This window comes from Felis catus, chromosome B3 (assembly GCF_018350175.1).
Source record: "Felis catus isolate Fca126 chromosome B3, F.catus_Fca126_mat1.0, whole genome shotgun sequence".
NCBI classification, from domain to species: domain Eukaryota; kingdom Metazoa; phylum Chordata; class Mammalia; order Carnivora; family Felidae; genus Felis; species Felis catus.
In genome coordinates this window covers 147751775-147768239 of record NC_058373.1, presented here as the reverse complement: position 1 = coordinate 147768239, position 16465 = coordinate 147751775, and the positions used below count along the sequence as shown (strand labels likewise).

Sequence of the window (16465 nt, the reverse complement as noted above, 5' to 3'; positions counted from 1 at the left end):
GGCAAAAACATCTTTGGACTTGGCCACACCAACTTCCTACTCAACATGTCCCCAGAGGCAAGGAAAACAAAAGCAAAAATGAACTACTGGGACCTCATCAAAATAAAAATCTTCTGCATAGTGAAGGCAACAATCAGCAAAGCTAAAATTCAACTGACAGAATGGGAGAAGATATTTGCAAATGACATCTCACATAAAGAGTTAGTATCCAAAATCTATAAAGAATTTATCGAACTCAACACCCAAGACACAATCCAGTGAAGAAATGGGAAAAAGACATGAATAGACACTTCTCCAAAGAAGACATCCAGATGGCCAACCGACACATGAAAAAATGCTCCACATCACTCATCATCACGGAAATGCTAATCAAAACCCTAATGAGATACCACCTGACACCTGTCAGAATGGCTAACATTAACAACTCAGGCAACAGCAGATGTTGGCGAGGATGCAGAGGGAGGATCTCTTTTGTATTTTGGGGGGCAATGCAAGCTGGTGCAGCCACTCTGGAAAACCGTATGGAGATTCCTCAAAAAACTGAAAATAGAATTCCTCTACGACCCAGCAATTGCACTATTAGGCATTTATCCACGGGACACAGGTGTTCTGTTTCAAAGGGACACATGCACCCCCATGTTTATAGCAGCACTATCAACAATAGCCAAAGTATGGAAAGAGCCAAATGTTTATCAATGGATGAATGGATAAAGAAGAAGTGGTAAATATATACAATGAAGTATTACTTGGCAATCAAAAAGAGTGAAATCTTGCCATTTGCAACTATGTGGACGGAACTACAGGGTATTATGCTAAGTGAAATGAGTCAGTCAGAGAAAGACAAAAATCATATGAGTTCACTTATATGAAGACTTTAAGAGACAAAACAGATGAACACAAGGGAAGGGAAACAAAAATAATATGAAAACCTGGAGGGGACAGAGCATAAGAGACTCATAAATATGGAGAACAAACAGAGGGCTACTGGAGGGGTTGTGGGAGGGGGGATGGGCTAAACTGGTAAGGGGCACTAAGGAATCTACTCCTGAAATCATTGTTGCACTACATGCTAACGAATTTGGATGTTAATTTTTAAAACTAAAAATAAATACTAATTAAAAATTAAAAAATTAAAATATTGTAAGAGAAAATAATGTGTGATCATTCTGTTGAGGTAAATATTTCTTACAGATTATGCCGAAGCCTCCATTAATAAAGGTAAAAATCCAAAACTGAAAAAAAAAAAGAATTCTTCATATTGTCACACCGCCATCCACACAAACTAATATTGAAGTGTGTCCCTACCCTGTCATTCACTTTTACAGAATCAAATCTAAGTCTGGAGCTTGATATATATGTCAGAGGTCATGCAAATGAAGCCCTCTCTGTGCTGATAAAACCATCCCAGCCCCGACCCTGCAGCTGGGAGACGAGCCCCAGCCCCAGAAGTCCCAGGTGTTCCCATTCTGTGATCAGCACAGAACACACACACCTCACCATGGAGTTTGTGCTGGGCTGGGTGTTCCTGGTTGCTCTTTTAAAAGGTAATTCGTGGTGAACGAGGGACACTGAATCTGTGAATGGATATGAGTGAAACAGTGGATGTGTGACAGTTTCCTGACCAACATGTCTTGCGTCTGCAGGTGTCCAGTGTGACGTGCAGCTGGTGGAGTCTGGGGGAGACCTGGTGAAGCCTGGGGGGTCCCTGAGACTCACCTGTGTAGGCTCTGGATTCAACGTCGGTAGCTATGCAATGAGCTGGGTCCGCCAGGCTCCAGGAAAGGGGCTGCAGTGGGTCTCAACAATTAGTAGTAGAGGTAGCACATACTACGCAGACTCCGTGAAGGGCTGATTCACCATCTCCAAAGACAACGCCAAGAACACGCTGTATCTGCAGATGAACAACCTGAAGACTGAGGACAAGGCCACATATTACTGTGCGACAGACACACTGAGGGGACTTCACTGTGAACCCAGACACAAACCTCCCTGCTGGAGGGGATCAGCACCACCAGGGGGCGCACACTATGCACAATTCTCCTTTGTGTTCCCAGGCGCAGGTGCAGATGGAGGTTACAGGCAGGTTTCCTCTCAGGGTCTGGGGCTTCCTCTCCACACAGCAGTTTCCCCAGGGAGCCTCACTGGTTATAGGCTTCTGTGTTTACATATTAACTCTCTGGATTAGCAATGGGTTGTCATAGGGAAACTAGACTAACGTGCACAAAGACACAGTTGTTTGCACTTTCTTACTCCAGTCCCTCAACATGAGTGAATTACAGATTTCCTGAGGCACAACAGCTGCACCTTTACAGGATTCCCAGATGCGCTCCCTGTGCAGCCAGGACCACAGGATCCCACAGCTCCTCCTTATCCTCACCCAGCCCTTGTTCCAGTCAAACAATGTGACACTTTCTTCATAGCCCTTTGCTACTCAGGACTTTAAATGAGCTACAGCTTTATTCAATTACTCTAAATGAGAGGCAAACAATCTCCATGTATTAGTCAAGATTCCCCTGAGGAACACAACCCAAAGGTCATTGGTTTCCATAACTAAATATGTTGAGAAGTCCATGATCTACTGTCACAAGCTGAAGACCCAGGAAAACCAGTGATGTAATTCTTGTCTGATTCTGAACTAGTGTCTAGTCTCAGAACGTGGAGAGCTGATGATGTAACTCTCAGAAAAAGGGCCGAGGAGACCAATATTCCGTTTAAACAAGCACATGGGAAGTAAAAATGAAGGTATTCGTCCCCCATCTGCATCACATTCTATTCACAACCTTAATGGAATGGGTGGTGCCCAGGCAGAAAGAAACCATGGATGGAAATACCAATCTCTTCTGGAACACATCACAGACATCCACAGAAACCGTGGTGAATCAGGGCACCCATGGTGCAGTCAAGATAACCCATGAAGTTAATCATGACAAGTCAATCTCCTGTAAACGTGGAGCTCAAAGACTGAAGATTTAAATTTTTTTTTCAACGTTTATTTTTGGGACAGAGAGAGACAGAGCATGAACGGGGGAGGGGCAGCGAGAGAGGGAGACACAGAATCGGAAACAGGCTCCAGGCTCTGAGCCATCAGCCCAGAGCCTGATGCGGGGCTCGAACTCACGGACCGCGAGATCGTGACCTGGCTGAAGTCGGACGCTCAACCGACTGCGCCACCCAGGCTCCCCAAAGACTGAAGATTTAAAAGTCGATCCCATCATTGGGGTGGAGTCTGCTGGGCATAGCAGTGCTCCTGTGGAGGAGGGCGGAGGCCCATAAGGGGAACTGTGGTCTGAGTATCCCCTGGGTCACATGGGGAGAGACAATTCTCTTTTGGAGTGAATTTGGGAGACGGGGCATTGCCTCTCATAGGACCGGAGAGCTGACAGGCACCATTAAAATTCCCTGATCATTAGCACAGGAGCCTCTTCTGAGAGCAGCTAGCTGGACGCTGCCTTCTGGTTGTTCTTCACCATGTACTCCAAGCCCCTAGTGTTCATGCAGCTGCCCATCCGGGGTAAACCAGCTCCAGGCACAGCACATCAAGACACTCTCACAGAGGATCACTGGAGTCCCAGTCATATTGAGTTCATATACTTTGGAGTTTTCAAACCCAGCTAGAGCTCCTGAGATAAAACATAAGAGCCCTGTGCCACCAGGTGGGCCAATGGTTTGGACACAGACAGGGTGAAGGCAGGGTTCTGATAGAAGCCTGGGACCCCCAGGTACAGACTGTTCTCTCTGTGGGAGGGCTTCCTTAACAGGGGAGGCTGGGAACTCCAACTCAAGGGACTAGACAGGGAGCTGATGCCAATATTTCCTCCCACCAATCAGCATGGACAGAATTCACAGAGGAGCACAGAACCTCCCAGTAGAAGCTGAGCCACTGACACCAAGCTATACCCCCCCTTGCCTTCCTCAGGTGCTTCCTTACTAGAGACAGAGGGCCTGGAAACCAGATCAGCACCGCATCCCTCCCTCAAAAGACGACATATACCCACAAAGGCACGAAGTCTACTGACCATATAGTGAGGCATAGCTTCACCTCTAGGGGAAATAGGAATTAGCCTCTTTTAACAGGCAGAACAAACTCACCTGGTAAAATCTCACAACATTGTGGACAATGTCTAAACACTCATCACTGTAGACAAGGAGAAACTCTGCAAAGGACTTAGCTGAGGGACAGAGCAGCCAATACACGACAGCACAGTGCACACAGAATATGCAACAAATGCTTCCTAAAGTGTCAAGCCCTCAACAGCAATTGAACACTTCTCAATAAAGACACTACTCCAGAAGCAGAAAACAAAACAGGATTTTCTAAAACACTTAAGAAAGCAGAGACATAGACATACACCATGATGGAGGAATTCATCCCAAAAGAAAAAACGATAAAAGGTCATTGCTGGGGATATTATTAAAGCACATATAACTAATATGCCTCAAATAGAATTTCTAATTCTCTCACAAGGAAATAGAATTTTTCAAAACTATCATAAGGATACTTGCTCTGCTTGAGGAAAGCATAGGAGACATGAAGGAAACCCTTAGCAGATAAAAATGACCTAAAACCCAGTCACGTTGAAATTTTAAAAGTTGTAACCAAGATGTTGCAACTCTCCACAGACTAAACCCTACAAACTCGGACCCCTCTGAATGGAGAGTTGTTGAGGCCATAATCTCACATGTGTTCTGACAGGAGCTGTTCTCTCCACTGTCCCTGGCTCTGGCTCTCTCCTGCAGGTGAGGAGGAGTAGGTTAGGAATACTCCACTGAAACCATCTGTCTCCTGCACCTGACTCTCCCACAACATGATGCCCAGAACTTCCTCACCCTCATCTGTAAATGAAGTCAGTTGTACCAGAACAGATCTGCACCTTGGTTTAGTGGATTGCTCCAGCTCCCCCCTGCCCTGGGCAAAACTCTGCAGCTGCAGGGGGGGACAAAATAAGGGCTCAGTTTAGAGGAGAGTGGCATCTGCACTTCTTTGAGGCTTGCTTGTCCTGGTGGCATGAGACCCCTGCCGTACAAGTCAGGTCTGGGGTGACCAGGCTCCCAGCATCCCTAGTGGACTGTGCCCAGGGCAGAGTTTCCATCCTGGGAGTGGGGCTGCAAACAATGAGTGAGTCCCACATCTCAGTGGCACCTGCTGGGGCTTGGCCTCAACAGCAAACAGCTTAGGGTCACTGACATCCTGTCCCTCTGGGAAAGAGTCCTCTGAACTGGAGCTGGTCACCAGGAACCCTGGTATTGGTTGCAACAGTCTGGAGGGGAGGTTGCAGCCAGGCTCAGTGGCACATGCCTATAGTCCCAGCTCCTTGCACTGGAGTTTCCATTTGCTGAGCTGGGGTGGGGAAGGAAAGGCACATACCTTAGCTCAAAATTCTAGCTTTTCCGTCTGTCAGTATATTTTCTGGAATAAATGTTTCTTCATGGGCTGTATGCCAACAAGGCCATTTGCAGACACTATAAATACATCGTTTGAGATTTTATTCATATTCCACATAGTAAACATTCAATGTAGTATTACTTTCAGGTGTAAAATATAGTGATTCAACATTTCCATACAACACCCAGTGCTCATTATGACTGCGGCCCTGCAACCCCATCACCGTACTTCCCCAAACCTCCTCCCACCTTCCCTCTGGTAACTATACGTTTGTTTTGTATAGGTAAGAATCTGTTTTGTCGGGTTTATATGTTCCATGGGTTAAGCCTAAGACTCTTGATTTGGGTTCATGTCTTGATTTCATGGATCCTGAGATCAAGCCCCATTTTGGTTTCTGCATTGACAGCAAAGAGACTGCTTGGGATTCTCCTTCCCGCTTCCTCTGCTCCTCCCCCCATTCTATCTCAACATAAATTTGAAAACATTGAAAAAAGTTTATTTCTTGGTGTAGCTCTTCTCTCTTCTTTGTCCTTTTTCCCATTTGAAGTTTCTTAAATTCTACATATGAATGAAATCATATATTTGTCTTTCTCTCACTTGTTTCAGTTAGCATAATACTCTCTAACTCCATCCATATCATTACAAATAGCAGATGTCATTCCTTTCAGGGCTGAGAAACATTCCAGTGTATGAGTATGAGTGTGTGTGTGTGTGTGTGTGTGTGTGTGTGTGTGTGTAGATATACCACGTATACTTTATCCATTTATGAGTCAATGCTTACTTGGACTGTTTCCAGAGCTGGGCTGTTTGTGATAGGGCTGCCGTAAACATAGAGTAACAATCCCCTTTAAATTTGTATTTTTGTATCCTTTGGGTAAATACCTAGTAGTTCAATCGATCAATCATAAGGTAGTTATATTTTTAGCATTTTGAGGAACGCCCATGCTGTTTTCCAGACAAGCTGCACCAGTTTCCATTCCCACAAGCAGTGCAAAAGTGTTCCTCTTTCTCTGTATCCTCACAAACACCTGTTGTTCCTTGTGTAGTTGAGTTTAGTCATTCTGACAGGAGTGAGTTGATATTTCGTTGTAGTTTTGATTTATATTTCCCTGACGATGAGTGATGTTGAGCATCTTTTCATGTGTTTATTGGCCATCTGTATGTTGCATTTGGAAAGTCTATTCATGCCTTCTGCTCATTTTTTAAATAGGATTACTCAGTTTTGGAGTTGAATTTTATACTACATACAGAAAACCTAAAAAACTCCACCAAAAACAAAAAAAAAACACTAGAACTGATACAATAAACCAGTAAAGCTGCAGCATACAAAATCAACATACAGAAATTTGTGCATTTCGATACAACAATAATGAAGCAGGAGAAAGAGAAATCAAGGAATTTATCCCATTTACGATTACACCAAAAACCATAAGATACCTAGAAATAACCCTCACTAAAGAGTTACAAGAGCTTTACTCTGAAAAACCTGAAGAAGAAGACACAAAGAAAGACACAAAGAAGACAAAAACCTGAAGAAGAAGAAGACACAAAGAAATGGAAAAATATTCCATGCACACGCATTAAAACAAAAAACATTGTTAAAATGCTGATACTACCCAAAGCAATCTAGACATTCAATGCAAATAATTCAGTGCAAATATCCCTGTCAAATAATACAAGCATTCCTCACAGAGCTAAAACAAATAATTCTAAAATTATCATGGAACCACAAAAGACCTTGAACACCCAAAGCGATCCTAAAAAAAAACGAAATGGAGGCATCACAATTCTGGATTTCAAGCTATATTACAATGCTGTAGTCATAAAGATGGTACGCTCCTGGCACAAAAAGAGACACATAGATTAATGGAACAGAGTAGAAAACCCATAAATGGTCAACTAATCTTCGACAAAACAGGAAACAGTATCAAATGGAAAAATGACAGTCCCTTCAACAATGGGGTTGGGAAACTGGACAGCAACAGGAAAGTCTAATGGAACTGGACCACTTTCTTACAATATACACAAAATCAAATTCAAAATTGGATGAAAGACCTAAATGTGAGACAGGAAACCATCAAAATCCTAGAGGAAAACACAGGCACCAAACTCTTTGAGCACGGTCAGAACAACTTCTTACTGGACATGTCCCAGATGCAAGGGAAACAAAAGCAAAAATGAACTATTGGGACCTCAAGATAAACAGCTTCTTTACAGCAAAGAAACAATCAACAAAACTAAAAGGCAACTGACAAAATAGGAGAAGATATTTGCAAATGGCATATCAGATAAAGGCTTAGTATCCAAAATCTATAAAGAACTTCTCAAACTCGACACTGAAAAAAACAAATAATCTGGTGAAGAAATGGTCAGAAGACATCAATAGACATTTTTCAAAGACTTCCAGATGGCGAAATGACACGTGTAATGAGGTTCATTGTCACTCCTCTTCAGGGAACATAAATCAAAACCACAATGAGATAACACCTCACACCTGTCAGGATGGCTAAATTTAACATGGTGGGAATGCTAACTGGTGCAGTCATTCGGGAAAATAGTGTGGAGATTCCTGAAAAAATTAAAAATAGAAGTATACTGTGATCGAGCAATTGTTTTACTAGGTATTTATCCAAAGGATACCAAAATGCTGATTCGGAGGGGCACATGGACCCCAATGTTTATAGCAGCCTTACCAACAATAAGCAAATTGTTGGAGAGCCCAAATATCCATCAGGAGATGAACACATAAAGAAGAGGTGGTAAATATATATATTGGAATATTACGCAGCCATCAAAAAGAATGAAATCTTGCCATTTACAACAATGTGTGTGGAACAACAATGTATTAACCTAAGTGAAATAAGTCAGTAAGAAAAAGCCAAATATCATATGATTTCATTCATATGTGGAATATAAGAAACACAACATACGGGAATGAAAAATAAAATAAGAAAAACAGACAGACAAGAAACAGGAAGAGACTCTTAAATACAGAGAACAAACTGAGGGGAAGTGGGGAAGTTGGGCTAAAAGGGAGATAGGCATTAAGGAGGGCACTTGTTGAGATGAGAACTGGGTGTTATATGTACGTGATGAATCACTAACTTCTACACCTGAAATCAATACTACACTGTAGGTTAACACACTTGTATTTAAATTAAAAATAAAACAAGAAAATTAAATACATACATATATGAACTCTTGGGAGTACCTCAAAATAGCAAGCTTCTGCACAGTGAAGGAAACAATAAACAAAACTAAAAGGCAACCTATGGAATGGAAGAAGACATTTGTAAATGGCATATTCCCAGGGTTAGGATCCAAAGTATGTAAATTTTTTAAATTACTTTCACTTATCAGTACAGAGTGTGTGTCCATGCATACTTTGTGTGAGAAGCAAAACTCGTGTATTGTGGTAAGATCTCACTGAAACTGAGATCCACCCTCTTCATTATATTTAACCATACAATACAGTATTGTTAACTACACGTGTAATGTTGTGGAGAAGACCTCTAGAAATTAGTCGTCTTGCATAACAGAAAATCACACCCCTTGATATCTAACCCTCATTGCGCCTCGCTGCCAGCCCTTGGCAACTGCTACTCCATTCTCTGTTTTATTGTTATCAAAACCCAAATTCAGCTGCCTGTTGCTGGAAAGGTCAACGTTCAAAGTTTTCGTTTTGGTAGGAAAGGAATTTGAGCTTTATGCACAAGGCCAGCCACTGGTAAGAATGCAGACTCCTGTCCAAAAGACAACTCTAAGGTTTCTCCCTGACGCAGGGTGTTTTAAAGGAGTAGAGCATATTTAATCATACAAGGGAGTTCCATGGTTGATAACGTCTTTTGATCATGTGCAGACTCCATGGTGCAAGCTGCCAAAGTTACCTCAACTTCCTGGCATCTCCAGCTGAGGAGGGAACCACACATGCATGGGAGGAGACTGCCAGAGGCCAGGAAAGAACCCCAATAAGGGATTAGAGTGGAAACCCCCCTGGGGCTCACGCATGGTCAGCAGTACTTTCTGTTCTCCCCAGCTGGCATAAAAAAAATACTAAAATACAACCTTGTACTTCACTAATCATGACAGAATACTGGGAAATGTTTCCTCAGTAAACTCAGAGGAAGCTTCAAACCAAAAACCAAAAGGATCAAATGGTTTGAAAACTAATGTCTAACCACAATGAGACATGAAAAACGACAAAGCTATTTTTTTAGTCGCCTATAAAGGTAAAATCGACAATGTCCACCTCCACATCCCAAGGAAGTAGGAAGCATTGGTCTCCATAATGAGGAAAAGTGGTCATCCATAGAAAGTGACGCAGCATACCACACGACATGGAATTGGTAGAGAAGTTCAGGGTGTTAAAATTTCATATCCCATATTCACTAACTGGAGGAAAGATGGAATGTGTTGAATAGAGCCATGTCCTCACTATGTCCATGTGAGCACGCTTGAACTGGCTCGCCTGCTTCTCCCACATCCACCGCAGCTGAACGGTTGTGCAGGGTCACACAATGCCACACCCTGGGACTGTTACCTAACCCCACAAGTGGATTCCAGATGCAGGGTTCTGGCCACCCGGTACAGCCCTCTGTTCTGTCAGATGGTCTAGACCTCACTTTGCTGAGGATCCTCCATTTATCCACTCTCACTGGCAGATGTCCCTGAGCAGGGGCATGAGGCTGGCAGAGGGCCAGGTCACCCTGAGGGCGTCCCTCTTGCAGTTTGCACTCTGGGCAGTGCTGGCTCCTGTCCAGGGTTCTCATGGTCATCCCTCATGGCGCTACATCTCCTTGAGGTGTTAATTACAAAGCAGGAGCTGCACAATGGCAAGGGCATTCAGATGCCTGGCTGGCTGTCCTGTAGCCTGTGTTTGGGGCCAAGAGACACATTATCCACATGTGGCACAAGACACCCTTTTGGCCCATACATATGCTGATGATGACTCAGGATGATCAGGGAGCCTTGCAGATGGACTACCCCTCCATGCCTCCAGACTGTTACTACCTCTGCTACCTGGAGGAGATTCCTCTTTCCATGGTCTCCATGGACACGTGCTATCAAGGCCTTGAAGGTATCATGAAGTTGGATGACCTTGCCTATGAAATCAGACACATCAGCGATTCCCAACATTTGAACACATTGTTTCTCAGAGAGTGGCAGACACCAATGCAATGGGACCTACTTATAACCTGGGATATAAGGAGCATAGGGAACACCCTGTTCCTCAAGCAAATGCCAGTGTAGTGCTCAGGATCTCTACTAAGTTGTAGTCATCCCATCACGGAATTTTGCTCTCAGTTCCAAAACAATATACAGTGTTTTCAACCACGTGCCAAAATGTGCCCAATTCCTAATAAGGCTAGTTAGCTTAATTGACTCATTGTTTCATGGGATTCATGTAAGTTACTATATTGGTTTCATGATAATTTATAATGAGAGAGATCCAGCTAACATGGGCAACTATGTGTTGCATCAGAGTCCCTTTTTTTTCGATACTATGAGTCCAAGGGTTTTCGAATTCTTAAACCACATTCATCCTTAGTTGCGATTCGAAATGGATCCCATGAAGTTAATTTCAGTCCAGTTGTATGTACTATATGCCATCCACAAAGCCCCGTCATGATGGGTTATTTAGGCAGATATTATTTACTCTTGTCTGTCATAGCAACACATCAGATTGCAAAATATATTGGTTTGTGGGTTGACACTGATGAATATGCTTGCCAGAAAAGGTGCAACTGCATTAGGACCCAATTCTCTTGTATACCTCAAGCTTTCAGTAAGTGTTCCTTCATTCCTACGCACTACATGATCAGTGGCAGTTTAGGCAAGTGCCTCTTCAACATCTAAATGGTGCATTGAAATAAAAGCCTGACCCACAATCATTCCCGAAACTACTTAGCTGACCCAGGCAAGCATTGTGACTGCAGCTCCTTAGAGCAGTGCTATAGCAATCTATGTTGTATGAGTGATTGTATTTTAACCCCTGGGGACAAATGTAATACCGGCAGATGCTATACAAACTGCACCGATTTCAATGCTGTGACACTTGGCAGGCCAATCCAAAATATATGTGATCTTCCAGAGTCCTGCCATGGGGTGTCCTTGTCGGGCCCTGATGACTTCCATATGCAAGATGGAACCCCGTGCACTGAAGAGGGATGCTGCTATCATGGGAACCGCGCTGACCACACTATGCACTGTCAAGAAATCTTTGCAAAAATTCTGGAAATGTGAAGATGTCTTCTAGACCATAAATCAAAAAAGCAGCTGACATGGACACTGCAGAAGACCCCAGGGAATTCAACACTGAACCTGTTCCCATACAGACGTGCCGTGTGGAAGGCTGCAGTGTGGGAATGTCACACATCTCCCTCAGCTGCAAGAGCATGTTGGATTCCATCTGTCTGAGATCCAGGGTTCTGTTGTGTGGGGCTGGATTCACATCGTAGCACAGGAACAACTGAGATTGGTCATGTGAGAACTGGTACTTCCTGTGCTTCTGGAAAGTTCTGTCAGGATACCTACTCCAATGGCAGTGGGGCTCAGCTGAACTATGACTGTATCCCGGAGAAATGCAGTCACAGAGGGTCGTGCAACAATAACAGGAACTGCCATTGCCACATAAGCACCCTCCATGGTGCACTAGACGAGGCACTGGTGGGAGCACAGACAGTGGACCCCTCCAAGAAGAATGGGGCCAGTCAGGCAAACTCATGAATCCCTGTTATATCTCAGAGCAGTTTTTGGTCCCATTTAAGCCATAATAGCTGCATTCCTTGTGGTGTCGCCACAAATGTCAAATTATCAACCCCAAGAAACTTAAGGGACTGATTGTTGCTGACGACAATCCATAATTAAACTCCTGACTGCTGAAAAACTATAGACAATCCAACTGGTACATGTATGAAAATACAGTAATGAGGCTGCAGAGTTGACATCCACGTTACCGGGGGTCTGCAGGAGACACAGGGGTCCACAGGCACATCAGGCTCTGACACACATTTCTCATGGCTCACTGACCAGAACGCTGAAATAAAACTTAAAAACTGCATGCTTGTGTCCTCTATGTATATATCTAAGCTTCCAAGAGCCCAAACTGAGCCCCAATTTATGTGAAGAGGACCTGAGTCAGCATCTGGGTCTTGAACTGAGGTATATGCTTCCAGAATTAAGAGACGTTCACACAAGCTATTTCAGGGACAAATTCATGAGTTGTCTCCAAAACTGTGCGGTTGCACACTGAACATTTTCTCATTCTCCAGGTAATCTGTTTTCCCCAGGTCCCAATGTGGGTTCAGGATAATGGAGGGCTACCACCCACCCACACTGCCTGTTCCACACTGGGGTGTCTGTGGGCTGTGAGGGAACGGGACTGGCATTAGGTTCCACCTAGCACAAGCTGTGCCTCCCTGGAGAGCAAATTTCCAAATGTGGGAGACTGAGACCATGAGGTGTAAAGGAGCACCCAATGAAATGAATCAGAAAGGCAGGCAAAGTGCCTATGGACGACTCTGGCATCCAGTTGGAGCCCGATGAATGTGAATCCCTGCTCTCTTTCTCTTGCCTAACTTTCAGTGAGTTTAACCATAGATAAGGATCTGCCTAGGATTCCCACTTTGGGTTTCTGAGAGCCTTCTCAAATAACCACACAGAGGTGAGCCTGTGAAAAGTTAGGGACTTCAGCCCCATCCATTCTCAAGTAAGCAGGTACTTGCTACCCTGTCTACTAAGTCCATATCACTGGGAATGTGGGAAGGAGGCCTGCCCTTCCCATGGTCCTTGTGTACCCTTGCTTCAGGGCCCTGTGAGTCATAAATCCTGTAACTCCATATCCTTTGTTGGGGGTGCACTGAAACCGCACCTTGAGTCAGGAGGGCCCCATGCATCTCATGTATCCAAAGCCAGAACTCAGATGCCTAGGGAGCCGCCTGTCCACCCCCTGAGCAATGGCTCTTGCCTATTCCTTCAGCAGGATACAGTCTACATGTTCTTAATTCTGTACAACAGCTGGGGTCCCCAACACATTTGTCCCCAGGGATGGGATTGGAGGCCTAGATTGTGCCCTCCAACAATGTGTTAGCACTGAGAATGGCTCACTAGTTCCTCACCACCACATTTCAGCTGCTCTGGGAAGGAGCTGGAGCTTGCCGGTGGTCTGTAGCTTTGCTTTGGGCTGATGCCAGGTGTTGCCAGAAACCCCCATCCTAAGTCATCAGTGCCGTAAAAGGTCAGACTCCCTGCAGAGACCAACAATCAGGCACCATCCTGGGGTTCCAGAGGTGTGTATTTCCTACTCATCTCCAAGTGAGATATTGCTGGACACCAAGGACCATTTCCCTAGATTAGTGTTGAAGAAGACGCCGCTTCTGGGTCCACTGTTTTCATCCAGTATCCTGGTGTTGTGTTTGCTTAGCCATGCCTACCTAGTGACAGAGGCAACTCTACCAGGAGCATCATGTCGCCCTGGGCAGAGGACAGGAACAAGGCACCCTCCCCCTACTGGCTGTATTCCTCACTGATGCTGACAATGGCTCCCTGTTTAACAGGTGTTGTCGGGGACACCTCAGTGTGGGAGGCCTCAGCACACGTGTCTGGGAAGAGGTAACTTCTATCCCAGGTCCTCCCTGTCAAGACCACTATACCAACATATCCACGGACCAGTGTGAAAGAGAGAAATGGTGACAGGCACTACACCATCATGAAAATGCAAGGTTTCCTGGAATCATTTGTCCAAAGGGAGGGAGACAAGGATATTGATTGGCTCTAGTGGGTCTTCACAATTGCCTCCAAGCTGTTGTTTTAAGCACTTGACATACTACAGCTGTCTGGATTGGTCCAAGTGCCCCAGATTCATAAATCACTGAAAAGCTCAAGGTATCAACGGCCTGTTTACTTAGAGACAACCTACGGAGCCTCCAGTCTTTTCACTGTATCAAAAGGCTATGACAATCACCCCAAGGCACATGGCAAGAGACACACACCAAGGAAAAAGGGGAAGGCTCTGAGGAAGAGGCTCCCTAGGGCCCCAGAGTCCACAGAGGTAGGAAGAAAGAAGCTCTAATTCTCCGGACTTGGATTTTTATGGCACGACTGCACAGGCCCACTGGGAGAGGTCAAGCCCAGGTGATGCAATCCAACTCTAAGATAGAATGGGGACAATTCAATGGGTGTGGGTTTTGGGTTTTGTTCTGTTTTTGCCTTATGTCATGTGCCCATGAGCCCTTGTCCATTTCCACCTGGAGGAGAGGCACTTGACAACAGAATCTAAGGAGTTCTTCTTGAAGGACCACTCTGATTTTAAGCCTTGTGCCAATACAATTCATGGAAATACCAGCTTTAGTGTAGCAGGCATTAGCATGCATGCCATAGTCAGATGTGAAAAGGAGAATTTTCAAGAAGCCCAAGACTTCTTTGTTGCAAATGCTGATGGGATCACCACCTCCATAGATAGGAGCCCACAGGAGGGTCCCAGCAGTGCCCCATTCAAGGGGTGGAACTTCAACCCAGATCTCTTGCCCTAGAGATGAGGCCCACACTTCTCTTTATGCACAGCTCTGAGAAGAGGGGTCCCTAGTGACTTAATCTCAGAACGGCCTGAACACAAGTTAGAAACTTTGATCAGACTCTTTGGGATCTTCAAGAGAATGCTGTTCCTACCCTTCAGGTGGGTGCCATCACTTCTCTGGACATGACAGCCCTGGTAGTGGGGAGCTGGGATCCCAGTGGGTGGGGAGATGCCATTGCCCCTGCGTAGGTACCTGGAGGTTTGTGGAGTATGTCCTTCCTCCTGGGACAACTGCCTGTACACTTCTGTAATTACCCTGTAGGACACAGACACAGACAACACTTTATTTCTCTCATTGACCCTGAAGGCAAGGAACAGTGCTTCCCAGGAACCCCTCCAAATATAAGTGTGGTGTCCTTTAGTTTACTAGGTATAAAAGGAGGGATAGTAGAAGGGTCTCAACATCCCTTTGATGTCACTATTGGAAGAATCTTTACTGAATCTTTTAGCAAAGGTGGCCCCTTTGACCCTGCATTGTCTTGTTAATGATGTGGATGCCCTCACATGCCATCAAGGCCAGTGGGAACAAACCCAGTGCCTGGCTTTCCTGAGGGGAGCTACATATCAGGAGTCTGTAGGACTGCAAATTGCACCCCCCCCCACATCCAATTAAGACAGTATACGTACATCAATATTGTGTGCAATAGAGGACTGAGTAATTGAACCCCATAATTCAAGATTTAGTGAAGGAGCGGGGGCATTAAACACACCATTTCTCCTTTCAGTCTGCCCACTTGACGGGCATTAAAGCCCCCTCCTAACAGGTGGCACTTTACAGTTGACTACTGAAATATAAATGCCCAGCTGTCCATAAGATGGCTCAGATTCCCAAGACTGTCTAGGCAGTTTAGGGTATCTCAAGGGCCACAGGGGAGACTCTGTCATGACTGAGCTAGCCAGTATGTCCCATTCAGCATCGATGGCCAAGGAGTCCCAGCCACAGTCTGCTCTCAACCTGTACATCTCCACCCTACTGCCTTGGGAATTCCTAACAGTCCAAACAGTGCCAACATGTTAGGCTGACCAGCTCATGTAGAGCCTGTCATGAGTTCCCACTGGTCTGGGCAATTGAGGGTCACTGTCACTGGTCAATTATCATGCATTCCTGAAAGTTTGTGAGACATGGGAGGCCTGCAGCCTTTCAGCAGCTATAAGGTGGGTTTTGTCACCTGACTGAGCTACTCCAGATTTTCGGTCTACTTTCCTATGATTTGTGCATTTAGGCAGCTTTACTTGGAATTGGCTGAGCTATGCCACTTGATGCACAGGTTGTCTGAGTGCCAATGATACATTTTGGGATCTGGAGAGTGTTTGTGCCATGGGGGTTACCCTGGAGCACCTAGTGACCATCTGGCACCAGATTGCCTTGCTATGTCACCAAGAGAGAGAAGCCAGCACCATGACTGTCTTCATACAAAGGGAAATATTCTCACCCAATACCTCACCTGAGCAAAGGACCATCGTGAAGCTTCCATCAAAGTTGTGGTCCCAATCAATGCAGTGGAAGG

General features: G+C 44.9%; 1 pseudogene; it reads left to right on the top strand.

Moving 5' to 3' along the window:
* The first annotated feature begins 1429 nt into the window (after positions 1 to 1429).
* Positions 1430 to 16465, top strand: part of LOC123386309 — a 39557-nt pseudogene continuing 24521 nt past the window's right edge.